General features: G+C 40.1%; 1 protein-coding gene across 1 annotated transcript in view; it reads left to right on the top strand.

Moving 5' to 3' along the window:
* The window catches only part of CNOT1 (CCR4-NOT transcription complex subunit 1), a 1,177,977-nt gene that overhangs the window by 601 nt on the left and 1,164,316 nt on the right, over positions 1-13,060 (top strand). The window lies entirely within an intron of this gene.

Genomic DNA, 13,060 nt, shown 5'->3' with positions numbered 1-13,060 from the left:
CATACTTTGGGAACAGTTAATTTTCTCTGTGATGTACATGTTATTATTGGAGGCGTCCAGACAGTTGTACCACTAATTTAGAGGTTGTGTCCCTCTTCTCAGGGCTCATTATTTTGCAGGGTGTTCTGGGCTGCTGAGGGGGCAGTTACGCCGCCACATCTACCGTCACTCTGTCAAAGATCCTTCCTGCCATGCTGCTCCTGTTAACGAAGTGGGAGGGGCGACCGTTAAACCACTCCTCCTTAGTGCTGTAACGCGTGGAAGCATTTTTTTTTAACTGTTGGTAACTCTTAAAATACACTATTGTATATTGTGCTTTGCTAGCTAGTTGCGAGGCTGAAAGTTATTTTTTAATGGTTGACTTGGACGCTGCTTCTTAGTTTATGTAGCTCTTAATAAGTCGCGGAGTGCGCACTTTTTATATGCTTCTTTGGTGCCCTTTTGGCGTCCCATTGAAGGATTTCTCGTTAAAGGTTAACGTATGTGGGGACCAAATATTGTGTCCTGGAAAAGAAGTTTGGAAGCAAGGTCGTTTGTATATATCCTAGTTAATACTTACGTGCGGCCGTTGTAGAGAATGAAATGCAACCATGTGTACGAATACTCGGGACGTTAGCAACTATGTTAATTTATCCCACTGGTCGTTTTAAAGTAGTAATGGGAAGAACGTTAAGGTCGTCCTGTCATTAGGATGCGGTTTTTTTTTCCCGTTTTTTTTTCTACGCTGTGGTATGGCGTTTGCCGCTTTAGTTGAAAAAGCAGAACACAATTTTAAATCTTGTGATTTTGTGTGCCGGTGCCCATATCTTCCAGTCCATGTAAAGCACACTAGTCTATGTTGATGGTCCTATTATTAGCTCGTACCCGCAGGCAACATGCATGCGTTGTCTCTCGGAAATTCTGTTCTGTGTTTATATAAAAAAAAAAGTGTGGGGGGGGCACTTGGGAGGGCGCACGTATGTTGCCTACTACCAACTATTTGTTGGCATCATTATCACTCTTTATTGGTGCCCGCTAACTTGGCCGGACATATGAGGCCCCACTTCTGTCACTTTATATTCGTGTAACTTGGAGTCTCTCTGAGGCGATGGAGTTACTATTGTTGGTGTGTGTGTTTTTTTTGTTGTTTTTTTTTTTTTGCGTGAAAACGCCCCAGTGGTATTGGGGCTCTTTATGTAAGAACCGGTTGCATTACACAGGTTCACATTTATGTTCTAAAAGCCAGAGTGACTTAGGCCTTCATTACGAGTCTGGCGGTCCTAGGACCGCCGGACTTGCGGTCGGACGGTCACCAATGTGATGGTCTGACCTCCACATTACAATCATGGAGAAAGCCAAGATCGGGCCTCGGGCACTGCCACATTTGCGCCAGGTGACTGCCTGGCAGTGCTAGTGGTCTAAACCTGCCAGGTGATCACAACCCATGTCAGCCACCATTTGCATTGTGGTTCCACCGCCATGCAAAGGCTGGCGGAGACGGGGTCCCCCACAATGCCCATGCACTTGGCATATGCCGTGCAGGAGCCCCCATAGGCAGCCCCTTGCTCTTTTCACTGCCTGATTTACAGGTAGTGAAAAGCGTGACAGGTGCTGTCACACTTTATGCACTGCAACATTGCCGCCTGCTCTATTACGATCCAGTGTCAATGTAGTGAGTAGTTTCCCACTGGGCCAGCGGGCAGAAACGCAGTAGCTCAAGGAAAAACGCACATAAAGGGGTCCCTGAAATAAGGAGAGAAATTCAGGGGAAAGGCACAAATTATTCAAGAAAAAAATAACTCCTGTCCAATTAATGAGAATTTTTTTTTTGTTCGAATGAAAAACAAATCAAACACAAGGAAAATGCTTTTAATCCTATATCTATTTAAAACAGACCTTCACATTCAATTCCAATTTTGATATGACATATTTCATCCAAGAAAATATCAAGACAACATATAACACAAACGCACTTAGACAAGACCTGAATAAACAAACAATGAAATAACCTCATTTTCCACAAAAAATAATTAATATGAAAGCAAATATCTACATAAAAATTCAATATAGTAATTTGTGTATGTTTTTATCCAACAACCTTAAATATTATTTCATCAGTCTCAATCGGAGATCTACAAATCACTGTATATAACAGCTGCTCAAAACAAATCTTGATAAAGAGTTCTTTAACAGTCGGAGTCTCTATGATTATAAAGACAGTACAAGATCCCAGTGCTGTCTATTATTCGAGTTGGTCTGATCCAAATATAGTAATTCGTCAGTTGATTCTTGAAACTTTGGTGTTCAGTTGTCAACCTTGGTGCCCCATTGCCAACATACGTTTCGGTGGATTTTTACTTCCTAGTAAATTTATAATTCCACAGTCACCTTCATCATGGCATGTATATACGGAAAAAAACACCAGAAACACAGTATTTTATCTAAACTGAAACAATATAAAAAATATATTATTCAATGATATATGCCTCTGTATAACAGTTGTGTTGTAAACTGTAATAATTCAAAAGATAGTCTGATGCCAAAAATGCTAAATACGCAATGTAAGTATCCGTACCTTCATCAACAAAACCAAAAATAAAATAATTGCAAAGGTTCTCACAAACAACTATGTGAAAAAACATCAGAAAACAGACCATCATCAAAAGCAAATCTGAAGTACTTCAACCAGACAAACACCACTTGTATAAATCACCCAACATGCTTAAAATAATATATCACCAGTGACCAAAAAATAAATAAATTAGCTGGTTTATCCTACCTGATGGAGTTTCAACTTCAGGGATTGTTTTTAATATATACACTCCTCTATCGCTCTATAATGAAATAACCCATATTACTCGCCCAAACACCCCAAAAAAACTTTTTAAAAGAAATTACCTAATACTGATAATGTTACATCCATTAGTTAAACTGATCACCTTGATCAGTGCTAGGTTGCAGCCACCAAAACTGGCTTTACATACATAGATGAAATAACAATACAAATACAGCGTGTTCATTGTCCCATGTATGGTTATGAATACTATAGGAGAATGTGAACCCACACAAGAACGGGGAGCTCGTTTATAAAATATAAAAAATATTCCTCGTATCGGTGGACATACCCTCGTTCGTATGTTGAAACCGTAACCAAAGATAAAATAGACACATTTTTCACAGGCTCGTACCTCGTCTATCCTTTTACCCTGTCCACAGCCCAAAATTACGGTCCCTGTATCCTCTCGTCCCCATTGGCAGAACATTTCAGGATTGTAGAACTTACCTGATCCTGCAAGAAAGATCGAGTATCGTACTCTTTAGTTGTTATCCATGATGGGAACACCGTGTATATGCTGCACCCGACCTCTTCAGCAACTCAACACCTTCACCGCAGTAAAATGTCAAACATAGAAGAACGACTAATTCCGGCATAGTAGCTAACACATAACCAAACGGTGTTGGCCATCTTGTAGGGGAGAAATAATGCTCATCTAATTTGCACAACTTGGTAAGTCCCCGATGGCACGGAGATTCTAAAACATCTAAAGATCCTCTTAATCCTAGTATTGTGAATATACCTGCAGTTAGGGCATTTGAGTCACCGGATCTCCCAGATAACCTAATTACAAAAGTAGTAGCAAACACCTAAGAAAGGATCTCTCTCTCCAAAGTAACACCCATTCTAAAAGCAGCGACAAAACGGTGCACCATTTATCTTATAGAGACTCAAGACTCCTGTTACAATACCATACAATATAGGGCTTAACCTCCAAAGGGGGATTGAATAGATGTAAAAAAAAAAAATGTTATGTGCCAGATAATATGGACCATTCTGTAAGAAAGAAGGAAATGAATTAGATGCTCAGTTGAAACAACGTAATTCATCACAGATGGCAAGGTGATCGAAAGAAATTATCAAGATAATCTGCAAACTTACCTGGGCAAAAATATTCACCACTTCGATGCTTAAACCAACGGGTAAAAACCTCAATTCCATATCAATAAATATGTATGGTAATTTCATTACTCACTTAGAGGGTATTCTGCCAAGGTATCTCCTCATTCAATCCCTTACAGTAAGTCTCTAACTAGAAAATCCCTAAAACTTCACTCTTTTTCTGTATCATAGCCATCTTTAGGGACAATCTTCTTGAGAATCGTCCATCTAATGTCATCCTCTTTGTGATTATGTTCTATCCCATGGGCCACTGAAGGAGCATTTTGTTTGTGAGTCTTCAGTGCTGATCTATGCTCATAGTACCTGGTTCTAAACTCTTGATGTTTCACCAACATATCCCATGTTACATGGGCAAAATACCAGATATACCACATTTTTAGATCTGCAATTTGACATTTTAAACTCAATAGATTTGTTGTTACATGTGATCCTATTTGACACAATAGCTCCACTACAAACTAGACAGTCTCCACATTTATGGTTTCCAGTAATTGGTTCCAAACCTAAAATAGACTTTTGTGTAAATTCCTTATGGTTCCTCATCCCTGATTTAACTAGAAGGTTTCTCAAATTACTATTCTTTTTGAAAGCGAAGATAGGTTTCTCCAAGGGTTCCAGATCTGACCTAATATTAAGAATATACCACTGAGTTTATAATACGCCTGAATTTGTTATTTATATTTGAATGACGAAATAACACATACTAAATTTTAATTAGTCTTTTTACACTTTCTCTGAAACATAGACTGGCGATCATAATATTTTGCTCTTTTCAAAGAGTCCTTTAACAATTTCGTTGGATAGCCCCTTGATGAGAATTTTTTAACCAAACTATCAGAACGTTCCCAAAAATCTTTCATCTCATTACAGTTTCTTCTGATCTGTTAAAAACTGGTTGAATTGAATTCATTCTCTCTGGCATCTAGGATGATAACTGTCAAAGTGCAAATGAGTATTTTTTTTTTTGCTGTAGGCTTCACAAATAGTGATACAGCAAGGTACCTGTCTTTATGTACGACATCAAAATCTAAGAACTCAACCTGATTTTTTTATTGCTTTTCATTGTAAACTTCAAATTCAAATCACATATATTCAGCCAAGCAAACAATTCCTTCAAACATTCCTCTTCACCTCTCAATACAAAGAAAACATTGTCTACATATCTAGACCAATAACAGATATTTTCAAAGAAGGGGGCAATCTCATTATAGGAAAAAATTTTGTTCAAAATATCTCACATAGAACTTTGCTACACTAGGAGCACAAGTTGCTTCCATGCTTATACCTTTAATTTGTTGGAAAATATCCGAATTGAATTCAAAATAATTATTGTAAAGTACTGTCTAAAGGCAGTCTCCAATGAATTGACTCAAAGAACTAGGTTCAATGTCTCTTATAGTTTGTCTTTTGCTTGTTTTTGTGGAATGTTTGTATACAACGCTTCCAAATCCATTGTAACTAAAACATTTCATTATCTGGATTGAATGGAACACCCTCTATCTTAGAAATAAAATGACCAGTATCTCTATACATAAGAGGAAAGACTAACGAACCAGAGGTTTAAGAAAGTTATTAACCTACTGTGATAGTTGTTTGATGACAATATAGGACGCAAAGGAGGATCCTTCAGATCTTTAAGAATTTCAGGCAACCCATAAATAACTGGAAGCCAAGGTTTTTTTTAGGAGTGAGAAATTCAAACTTTTTTTTGGCAAATGACACCATCCTGTAATGCTAGATAACTTTTTCTTTAATCATGTTCTTAATCCGAGTTTATGGATTAGAAACTACCCTCTTATAAAAATCTTTACATCTTAACATCTTTGTCATTTTCTCTATATTATACTGTATCAAAGACAGTAGTCCCCTCCCCCCATTGTCACAATGCGTAATCATGATTTGTTTATTATTTTGTGGACATCTTAAGGCTCAAATCTCATCTTTAGTAAGATTAAATCGAGGTTTAGGGACATATCTCAACACTTCATTAACTTTTTTAAGGACCACTTTTTAAAAAATTGAAACTTACGGTCCTAGGCACTCAATGTCTGGAGTAAACGAAGAAACTGATTTAAGACCAGATCTGTTTTCTTCTGTCGGCAGAGAGGGTGAAATAAAGTATTTAAGACACTTTCTCCAAAAAAAAGAAAAAGCACAAATGTCTTTGAAAAGTTCAAATTTATGGAGATGTGTGCTTGGAACAAAGGACAATCCTTTTGACAATACTCTCCGAGTTAGTATCCAAAACCGTTGTACTTAAATTAAAGATAGGGATATCCTCTAATCCCGCCAATATCGATTGTCTGGTTTGTAAAAAAATTAGGAGGTTGTTGCGTATTTACAAACCTGTTCCTGCCATTGTACCGGGGTCTGGACCTGTAGTAGTTCCTTCTGTTGCCTAAAAACGGGTATTATTGTAACTTTGCTCTGATTGACTCCATCTGTTGCCAAAAATGTCAAAATGATGTGAGCTACCCTCACCTTCTGAATCTGATGTGTCTGAAAAAGTAACTCTTTTTCGATGTCCAGTCCTGTTTTTCTTGAAATGTCTGAGTTGGCTGTTTATAATAGTTCTCAGATATGGGTATGTTCTTTCTAGAGTTAAATACCAAATATATTTTTTCAATTTTTCAGTCTTCCTTTTTACCAAGTACTGGTAAAATGACTCAAATTCCGTAGAAAACTCCTGTAATTTCTTTTTTAGCTTCTTCTAATGCAGTGGTCTGTTTAAGTTTCTCTTCTATTTTCTCTATCTCTTTAACCAAAAGAAACACAATCTCAGGAGCATCTGTTAGAAATTAGGCACCATTTTCTAAAATTTTTGATTTCAACAAAAAGGCCTGGTATATTTGTAACTCTAAGTCCATTCGGAATAACTCACGCTTTTAAGTATTCCAAAATGAACTCAGCATGCGCCTCTGTTCTCCGTGCGTCATCTTTTAACCTATTTGAAAAGACTGAAACCCTGTTCCGCAACCGGGGTGACTCCTACAATTCTTGAAAAATCCGCTTTAGAAAAACTAAGTCTTGATGCTCTCCATCAACACACAAAAAATCAAAATTGATAAACCAGCACCAAGATAACACAAATAATAATAAAACAAGAACAAAGAAATACCTAAAATAAAATAACCAAACTTATATATACCTAATGAAGGTAAGGATACTATATCCCAAATTTAAAGCAACTAGTCCTGTACAACAGCTCATAAAAAAAAAAAAAAAAAAAAAAAGCCAAAACAATCCCCTACGGGAAACTACTGTAACTCAAGGAAAAATGCACAAAAAGGGGTCACTGAAATAATGAGTGAAATTCAGGGAAAAAACACAAATTATTTGAGAAAAAACAACTCTCCTGTCTAATGAATGAAAAACAAATCAAACATAAGGACAATGATTTTAATCCTATATTTATTTAAAACAGACCTTCACATTCAATTCCAATTTTGATAAAACATATTTCATCCAAGAAAGTATCAAACATAAATAAATAACACAACATAGATATACACAATGACACTCAAGACAACATATAACACAAACCCACTTAGACAAGACCTGAATAAACAATGAAATTACCATTTATTTTTCACAAAATATCATCAATATGAAAACAAATATCTACATAATTCAATATAGTAATTCGTGTATCTCAATCTTGTATGTTTTTTTTAACAACAGTAAATATTATTTCATCAGTCTCAATCAGAGATCTACAAATCAATCAATCAATAGTTTATTCGGTCCAAATTTGGGCCATTTAAAAGATTTAAAAAATATATACATACGTACAGAAAGATAAAAACCATAAACCAGTACACAATAAAAGGAACAATAGTAAAAAAAGTAGGGGTCCAGTAGCTGCCTGAGAAAGATTACATAAATAGGAGGGGTGAAAGAGGTGCTCGGAATAGTCTCTGGATCTTACCCTGTACATAACCCTGAACAGTAGAATAATGATAACGTAAAAGCTGTTGTGTGGCACATCTCTATAAAATCAGGCATTGAAACTCCAGACAGTAAAACTGATTAAAAAATTTAAGAAGTCAGACAGTGGTAGATGATGCTCTAGGTTAATTAGTTCTTTTGGGTTAATTAATCCAATAAATTGCATCTTGACAATTATAAAATTAAGTATAATTTTAAATTTATAAAACACTTTAGTTAAAATAACTCAATATAGCACTTATTCAGAGATACGGTTTTTTTGTGCTCAATAAGTCGCGGTTTACAATTAGAGCCCAAGGCTGATATAACAGGATGCTGATTTACTGTTTTCAAGACAGCTCTTCAAACAGTGAGTTAAAATCTAGAATAGTCCTATTACGAATTTTCCATGCTGCTGCCAGATATTTAGAAACAGCGCTGATTATCAGTATGGAAGTGTCGTATTTACATATTCTGAATAGACTGTTGCGGGATAGTGGTTGGAGTGTTCTGCACAAGGGAATAATCCACTTCCCTCGGGGACCTTTGTACAGAGGGCAGAAAAATAGGATGTGTTCAGCTGTTTCCTTGCATAAATGACAATTTATGCATTTGTCCGATGGGGAACTGTTAGTCGACCAACCAGCCGTGTAGCTATTAACCGCCAATGTCCCGTACCTGAGCTGGAGTAGTAGAGAGCGAGCACGGGCTGGTATGGGTAGATCCAGGGAGCTTTCAGGGAAGGGAACGTGTTTGACCAGCAGGAATTCAGCTGTCAGCCGACCTGACACATGTGAACCGAGAGATTCTTCGTTGATTTTTGCCCAATAATGTTCTTTGATCAGGCGTTTAGCACTGCCAGGAATCATCTCGGGGTTCTCCCAGTACTGGGATAGACTCAGTTTGGTCCATGCCGCTTTCATCTCCCTGAGCCACCGTACCTTTTCCCATCCGTGATGAGGTGGTAATAGTTCTTTAACTGCTGCCCTGTAGGGTTCAAGTTCGTCTGTTTTCCATAGTCTGACCCAATACAGGAGTGGTCTTAGATATGCTATGTCTTTGATACTATTTAAGCCCAGGTCCAGTCTGAGGGGGAGCATTGGCGTGCCCCTCCCCAGTCTAGATATGTGTCTGAGGAAGTTGTTTTCTTTGGTTTGGAGAGTATCCATCTGTCTCTGTAATCCCCAAAGTTCTGCTCCATATAGGGCCGCAGCACGGATTTGTGCTTTATATATTTCAGAGATAAGGATCAGAGGGGGGCTTGTGGCAGTGCTAGCTTTGCGTCCTATTACTCCACATCTTTGGCTAATTGTTAGTGCCCCTTTCCTTATGGCTGGCTCCCAGCTGCCCTTGTCGGATAGTCTAATGCCCAAGTAGTCATATTCCATTACTCTCTCCAGGGGAGTCAGATCCATCTTTATGTTTGCGCTGAGCTTCTTGTTCGGGGCGCTGTATATCATAAGTTTGGTTTTCTTATGGTTTATGTCTAATCCATAATTTCTGCAGTAAACACCAAACTGATTTACCAAGTTTTGAATTCCCATGGGTGATTTAGACAAAAGAATAGTGTCATCTGCGTAGAGTAGGCAGGGGACTTTGGTTCCAGCCTGCTTGGGAGAATCATTTGTGCAGTTTACTAAGTACTTGATGCAGTTGTTTATGTATAATAGGAAGAGAGTTGGGGCCAGGACGCACCCCTGTCTAACTCCCCTCTCAATAGCCACTGGTTCTGTGAGATCACCCTTCTTGCCGTTCCTGATTTGGGCGTAGGTATTTTCATGTAGGCGGGTAATAAGTTTCAGAAGGCCGTGCGGGACACCCATATTGGCTAGCGTCAGCCATAACTGGTTTCTGGGGACCAGGTCGAACGCGGCTCTGAGATCAATAAAAACTACGTAAAGGTTACCCCTTCCTATTTCTACAGTTTTCCATTTTATTGTTGAAAATCTTAGTACCTGATCTATAGTACTGACTGCTGGTCTGAACCCTGCTTGTAGATCAGAGATGGCGTTTGTTTCTAAAATCCAGTCTTCTAGACAGGACAAAATTTGCTTTGCATAGATTTTTTGGAAGTTGTCGAGTAAGGAGATTGGGCGATAGTTGGCAGGGTTAGAGGGGTCGCCTTTCTTAAAAATGGGGACTATCTCTGCTCCCAACCAGGAGCTCGGAACAGGTGCTCCAGCAGCTATCTCGTTTGAAATGAGGTTTAGGTATGGGGCCCATACATCTGGATTTGACTTGTAAAGGTCTCCTGGTATTTTATCAAGGCCGGGGGCCTTTCCCCATTTCATTGAGGCAATCGCAGCCTTGGTATCTGCCAAAGTGAATTCAATTTTGGGGGTCTCGGAGGTCATGATATGGATCAGATCCCGGGAAGCAGCATCGGTGGTCCCCAGGTATAATTGGGGAAAAATGGTCGGACCATTCTGCAGGGAGTATTGAGGCACCAGGCGAACGGTGTGGTTCATTGCTGGCATCAGCTACCAATTTCCAAAATTTCGTGGTGTCGTTTGTTTTAGCAGATTCCAGGAGGAGGACCCATCTTGATTCATCCCATTCCCTACGGGCTCTACCTTGTTCCTTTTTGTAGTCTTTTCTAGCTTCCCTTATATAATCCATCTGGCCACCTCTTAGGGCTCTCAGCAACTTATGCTGTGCTTCTCTGCATGCAGTGTTGAACCATCTTGCGTTAGAGTTCTGTTTAGGCTCTGTTGCCGACTCTTTAGTAAGTAGAGTTTTTAAAGAGTTAAAAAACAGTGTGTGGGCTGCTATAAGGCCACCACTATCTTTCGTGGGTTGAAGTATATATTCCATATGATCCGCCAGCTGCCAGTACACTTTTGCCAAAGTGGTTATGTCAGTGTTCAGGGATTTCCATCTAACATTTCGCCTGTTGTTGGTCAGTGCGAGCTGCTGACTATAGGACTTGGGGCAGGAGGCTTCAAGTAGGGGTAGTAGGTTCCTGAGTGATAAAATCAATGGTTCATGGTCGCTTTCCTCATGTTCTGTGATGTTCATATCGACCATGTGACCCCAAAGGCGGATGTCGAGCAAGATGTAATCAATCTGGCTCTTCTGCAACCCACGTTTAAATGTGGGGTGAAGGTTAAGATCCGAACGGGAGCGGCCATTGCAAGCCCGGAGACCGTGTGCCAATGTAATGTCCATGAGCTGGTATGATAGTCTGTTGATTTTAGGTCTTTTGCTTGACACCAGCTGGGGGATGCCCCAATGAGCATCTTCATCTTTATATAGTTCCTGGGCCAGTGAGTAGGGTTCAAAAGTGGTGTTAAAATCTCCGGCAATGAGAATAAAATGAGTGGGTGATTTATCGGTGAGAAAATTGTCTAAAATAGTCAGTGCGTTGGACTCCTATTTATTGCCCAGGCTCCTATTATAGATGTTAATTATTAAAAGTGGTTTCTCTCTAAGGGATGGTATTGATAGACCCATTAGATCAGGGCAGCCCAAGTCAATTGGTTCAATTTGGCATTTGAGAGAACAGCTGAGCCATATTAGCAGGCCACCTGAGGGTCTCCCTGAATTCACCTTATTTGCTGGAACCCAGTAGCTTTTGTAACCGATTCTATATTTAGGCTCCAGCGCCCATGTTTCTTGGAAGAGACATATTTTATGTTTGTCTATGAATTTTCCCCATTCAGGGTTGTTCATTTTACTCTCCAATCCGGCAATGTTCCAACTGAGGATGGTATCTAAGCCATCTGGTTTGTTATGGGGAGCTTCAGCCACGGGATTCTCTCTCGGGGCTAGGGTACCGTGGGGAAGCAATATGCCCTTCTCGGTCGTGTCTAGGGTGCTTCCAGCCCCATCTAGGACAGGGGGTGGTCTAAGCCAATCAGAAACCTGGAGTAGAGGTGGGTTTGCGGGTTTGCTGTGATCTAGTGGGTCTGTAGCTAAATTAATCTCAATCACCCAGCGCTCCTTATCTGTTCCCTCGATATGAATTTCAGAAGATTTAAGATAGTCTGACTGGGCGAGAGCGGGGGTTAGAGTAGACTCACTAGTGTTGCTAATGGGAGTATATTCGGCCCCACAGTTGATTTGCCCTGTTTTATGAGTTTCATTTTTCCCAGCTATAGGATAGTTTTTGTTCCAGTTGCTTGAACCTCGGGAATTAAGAAAAGTCATGTGTGATAGTCAATCGTTTTCGGAGAGTGTGGGCGAGGCAGGATTGCAACTTGGCTGGAAATCAGTTGGCATCTGAGCCCTAGGAAAATCTCTGGATGTCATTGTCACCCCCTTGAAGCCTGGTGCAGGTTTATGGGGGTAAAAGGCCTGAAGCCTGCAAAGTGAAGTGGCCCCCCCCTAGGGGGTTGAGATGGCATGCATTTAGGGAAAGCTGATCGACGAGGGAGGGCGCATTAAAGTTAATAACAATACAGTCCCCAGTACCAGGGTTTTTGAGTGGACCCACCCAACCCACCCTCCTCACCATTAATATTGAGGGTATCATATGGAATGCGAATCTAGCATGTTTATGCAACCAATGAATAACCTTGTTTTTCAGTTCTGTGAATGATTCGGGGATGATGGACTTGAGCTTAGGGACATTCGTAATAACAAGCACGTAGGGGCAGGCTTCTGGAGGTAGATGTAAAGTTCCCATGTTGATTCCTGAGTCCCTGCGCATCCGATCTACTGGGATATTTGGGTGGGTTCTATGGGGTTTGGCGCCCGTGTTTGTGGAAGGGGCAATTTCACCAGTCCGCCTTAGGTAAGAGGAATCGCTCTTTGTGTACCACGTTTTAGGGAGACTAGGTGTAGAAAGCTTCGCTAGTTGATGTAGTGTGTCAGAGCAAGGTGGTTTTGGCTTGTGAACCGTAGGTGGTGGGAGAAGGGGACTACTGGCATTGACAGGGGGGCCAAGGATAGGGTGTTGTCGCAAGCAGTGCAAGCCCGATGGGGAAGGGGGGATTGGCTGGCTGGGTTTAATGAGGGCATCGAGTTTCTCCTCGATGGCTAATAGACGGATTGTTATAGGATGTAGTTGTTTTAGAAGCTCATCTTTAATAAAGTCTGTGATAGAAGTAATATCCAGATTGCCATAGTTGGTAGTTTGGGCAGGTATATGATCCTTAGGTCTGGTAGATACGGTATGGACAGAGGGGTCCAGGACACGGGCCCGTTTGTTCTTTAGATTCGTCTCCCCCCCGTTTCCTTTTGCCCTTTGTGCCA

Source organism: Pleurodeles waltl, chromosome 12 (genome assembly GCF_031143425.1).
Source record: "Pleurodeles waltl isolate 20211129_DDA chromosome 12, aPleWal1.hap1.20221129, whole genome shotgun sequence".
NCBI classification, from domain to species: Eukaryota; Metazoa; Chordata; class Amphibia; order Caudata; family Salamandridae; genus Pleurodeles; species Pleurodeles waltl.
This window is presented reverse-complemented; position numbering and strand designations above follow the sequence as displayed.